Source organism: Lactuca saligna, chromosome 7, assembly GCF_052625555.1.
Source record: "Lactuca saligna cultivar CGN05327 chromosome 7, ASM5262555v1, whole genome shotgun sequence".
In the NCBI taxonomy this organism is placed as follows: Eukaryota; Viridiplantae; Streptophyta; class Magnoliopsida; order Asterales; family Asteraceae; genus Lactuca; species Lactuca saligna.
The window spans coordinates 101,850,287-101,855,300 of record NC_136423.1 but is presented as its reverse complement, the minus strand read 5'-3'; positions in this window follow the sequence as shown (position 1 = coordinate 101,855,300).

Below are 5,014 nucleotides of genomic sequence, written 5' to 3'. Positions count from 1 at the left end.
CACCCAAACCAACATCTGGTCCTTCATCAGGTTTGAGTGCTCAAACCAAAGCCAAACAAATTGCCGACGACAGTGATGAGAGTGATGATCCAGAGCCAGTTGTCAGCTTGGTCAGGAAGCAGACCAGAGAGACAGAGAGAGAGCTGGATGAAAATGCTCGAATAGTCAGGGAAGTCGAGGCCAAGGAGAGGAAGATGAAGGAGGCTCATGATCTCCTTGAAAGCAAGAAAACTCTGTTTCCTCCTTGGACCCTCGAGGTGCTCATCAAAGAAGCCATTGAGTCCCCTTGCACTCTATGGCTAGAACCGATCATCTCACTAGACCGTGTCAACTCAATCGATTCCCAGTTCGACATGCCCCTGACCCGAAAGGCCTTCATCTTCCATGCGTTCGCTCATATAGCTGAAGTTCCCCATCCTCACCCGAAGGTGGATAGGGAGCTTATAGACTATTACCTGAGGACTGCTCAACCTCAGTACCAAACTTGGAGCGCACAAAAGATAACCAACGTTCGGGTACTCAAGCCTGTTCGTGAAGGTAACTTTGTTAATATCAGATTCAAGGTCTTAAGGGGATCTGAAAAATCTGAGCACTCTATCTCTCTGGCTGATCTTCCCAACCTCAACCCTCACGATTGGATCGTTCTGCACAACATTCTTCTTGTCAATGAAGCTGAATATGGTCCAGTCATAGACCATTTCAAGAGAATGATAGTTTGCTATATTTTGGAGGTGGGTAAGGTTGATCAAGAGATTGCTAATATCCTGAGGAAGAAGCCTATCATCACTCCAGTGGGTTCTGCTAGTGATATAAACCGAATGAAGATGGGAAAGATTGACCCGAAACAGAACTCAGTCATGTTTACTAGAGCAGAAGGCCAGAAATTCCTATTTGCTTTGGCTGACAAACATCTTTACACCACAACTTGTCTAGAGCATGTTCTGGGTATATTCAATCGTTGCAAGCAGAACACGGATAGTGATAAAAAGTACTTCAATGATATGATAAACTGGTACATTCACTTCCGTCAAACACTTCTTGCCATCATCCGCTGCCTGTTCAAGACAGTCAAGAAAGCCAGTGCTGCGGGGGCAAGCAAGTTGGAGTGAAGTCTCGCCCCAATTGACGTAAAGGGGGAGATTGTTGGGTTATTGGTGTTGCGTCTTGGGCTCGCTTCCTAGTCCATTCTTTGTGCGGTATGGGCCTTTCGATCCGTATCTTATTTTCTAGGGTTTGTGTATTTATAGATGCTTGCATGCATCTTTTACATAACCGATTGATCAGGGTTTTACGGTGTAAATATAGAAGTTATCTTTTTGTAACCCTAGAATCCTCTACAGTGGAAGTTCTTCATCGAGCTCTGCTGAGGATTGAAAGTTTAATCATTCGACATATTCAAATCCATTCTTGAGTATTGCTTTACATTCTTTATATACCTGTTTCAAAGATCTATTCGATCTTAAAGATTTTTATCTCTACAGTATTCGTATTCGTATTCATTCTATCCTATTAGTATTAATCTTAGTTTATGATTAGTATGATTCCTTATACAAAACATAATATGAAACTTAGATTATAACATCTATTAAAGGAATCTACATTTAATTTGACAATTCACTCCATAATTCGAACAAATGGTTAGTATGATTTTCGGTATTAAAAGTATACAAAATATGAAACATTTGAACAGAAAATAATAAGTTTAAGTACAAGATTTCCTTGTACTTTTGCTTGTATTCCCCCCTGAAAACATTTGAAAAACATTTGAAAAAGGGTAGGGGTATGAACTCACCGGTTGAAGAACGCATCAGTTTGGATCCTAAATATCAGTTCTGGGTTTGCAAACGCACAAGATTCCTATGTATTATGAAAAGATACACATTTGTATCTAATTAGGACTTGAATTATTTATTAGTTAGGGACAAACACGTCTAATCGCGAAAACACTTCATTACAAGCGTTTGGAGGGACCCAGGTGGCATTTAAGGACACATATGGTTTGGATAATGTGTTTACTCTTTGAGAGTAAACTCCTTATGGAGTTTTTTTCCCTAAGACCAACTCCACATGAGTTCACAGCCGTGAACTCATGGGTGAGGGTTTTATTGTGCTAAATGGCCTTATATAACTTGGGAAAATTAGCTAGGATCAAATCTAGGGCATAAGAATGGATTTACATCACTTATGGACCATTTAATTGAGTTTACGGTAGTAAACTAGGAGTTTACAGCTGTAAACTCCCCCATACCCTTTCCTTATGTGTTTTGGTGGTGTTAGGACAATCACATGTGATTTAAACTCATTTTACAAGCCTTGGATGAAATTTAGGGCATCATTTGTCCATGTTATAGGAGTTTACGGCCCAGGAACCCATCCTTGGGGGGGTTTACAGCTGTGAACTCCTAAGGGAGGTGTTTTCATTGAGTTTAAGGCTTCTAATCTGTTTTTTCGTTGCTTCTAGAATTTATTCCAAGGCTATTGGTGTGTTTAAATGGCAATTTAACACTTAAAAATGAGTTTACTCTCCATGGTATGGAGTTTACGGCCCAAGCATGTTCTTGGGTAGTAAACTCATGTTTACTCCTTAAAACTGATGTTCAAGGTGTTCTACGTCCAATCCCATATTCTTATAAGCCATACCTAAGCTTCAATGGTGTTTTGGAAGGGTTTTAAGGCATAAAACCCCCTTTATGTGTGTTTACAGCCCAAGCATGTTCCAGGGACATAAACACATAAACATGGTCCTAAATCATAGATAAATCATGAATTTGAAGGCTAAGGATGATATACTAGGAGTTAGGGTAGATACCTTGATGATTTGAAGCCTTAATTTGATGATTTTGGACCCTTAGAATTGTTTTGAGGAGAGAGGTTAGAGAGAGAGAGAGAGTAGTTAGAGAGAGGAAAGGCTTCAAATGAAGTGTTTTGAGCTTGAAATAGGTCCTAAGTTTGGGACACGGTGGAATTCTACCCGATACAAACGTTAAACGGGGCTTTTGGTCGCACCTGATTAAGTTATCATAATCCGGCGGGATAGAATTTACAAAATTTAAATTAATGATTTTGGGCCATTTTCATGAGTTTCTAAGGGATTTGAGCACTCATAAGATTAAAACAAACTTATAAGTTTAAATAACTTAGCCCAAAAATGGAATCGGAATGAACCGCTATAGACGGGTTTTTCGGATGAAATGGGTTTCGGCGATGGACAACTTCGGGTTGTTACACTAGAAAAAGATAGTAGGTTCACTTCCAGGTTCGGGAAATCACTATAAAGGTTCCTAGGAACCAAACTCGACGTGGGTACTGCATATCATCCTTAAACAGACGGACAAAGTGAAAGAACGATAAAAACTTAGAAGGACATGCTCCGTGCTTGTGGGATAAACTTCGATAATGCATAAGATACTCACTCACCACTATTTGATTTTCATAAAACAATAGTTAGCACACTAGCATAAAGGTCATTCTATTCATGGCCTTGTACGGACGTAGATGTCGTTCTCCGATATGTTGTGCAGAAGTTGGAGATACTCCATTAGCTATAAGGCACGCTGGAGATACTTCACTCACTAAGCCTGATATCATTCATGAAACAAGAAAGAAGGTCATTCATATAAAGGGATGATTAAATGTTGCGCATAGTCGTTAGAAAAGCTAAACTAACCCAATAAGCAAACCATTATAATTCAAAACGGGTGACCGTGTCCTACTAAGGGTCGTACTACAGAAAATGTCATTAGATTTGGGAAAACGAGGTGAACTAAATACCCAATACATCGGACCTTTTAAAATCCCAAAAAGAGATGGTCCGTTGGCATACAAACTTAACTTACCTTAAGAACTCAACAAAGTTCATGACACCACCCACGTATATAATTTCAAAAGAGTCTCTCTGTCACACCCCAAAACCAGAACAGCGGAAACGTTATGGGGTGGATGACGTCATGTCAAGTATCACAATACATGCATTATTATAGTAATCAAAACTACAACAAAACATTGCATTAATAGTAATAGTTTTACATGGTTTACAATACATCAAAGAAATACAAGTAATGGAATAAATACAACGTGGTACTAAGCTATCTTCATCAACAGCTCCTGGGATGTACCTGTCTAATGCTAACCTGAGAATACAAGTCATTTGAAAAGCGAGTATCAGCATTTTTACAAATGCTGGTGAGTTCATAAGTAATTATGACATTTTATTCAAATAACTTTATAATGTAGTAGTTTAAGAGTTTACAGTGTATTAGAGTTCTTTCCAGAAAATCCTATATTTTCTTTAATAAAAGCATCCTTCTACCAAGACTGGACGAAGTTATATGGTAAAACGTAGTTTTCCCTTAATCGCTATCATTATCAAAATACTGAATTTGATTATGAAAGGAAGCAAGAGAAGTCAGGGAAATAACATATGCCTCAGCAGTGAGGACTGCTGACTAAGGCAAAGGAATCATAGACTCCAGGAGACTATCGAACGAACGACACGCCTGGTTCCATCTAACAAATGGAGACACAGACCCCAGAAGGTACCAAATGAAAGGTACAGCTGGTAAGGTCTAAAACAATGAATACAGACCGCAGACAGTATCAAATGAAAGATACATCTTGCAAGGTCAAAACAGAGAATATAGACCGCAGACAGTATCAAATGAAAGATACTTCTTGCAAGGTCAAAACAGTGTGACTCTGAAAATGAGTTACCAGCATACAGTGTAAATTGCCGGTGAAATACCATTACCTTAAGGCCATGAATTATAAGGAAACCTGGGATACTCGTAACCATACTGACTAGAGTTCCAGACACCCTACAAGCGTCTATAAATATGACATTTGTCACCCATTGGCTTGGTGGGCCGTGGACTGTAGCTAGCATTCAGGGTGCGGGGGTGTCAATCCCGTATAGATCTATACACACAATGTCCGCTCTCCCTACAGGAGACTCTAATTACCAACTAGACGACGGAGAAAGCCGTGTCCTGAAGATGCACCCCAAATAGTGGTTAGA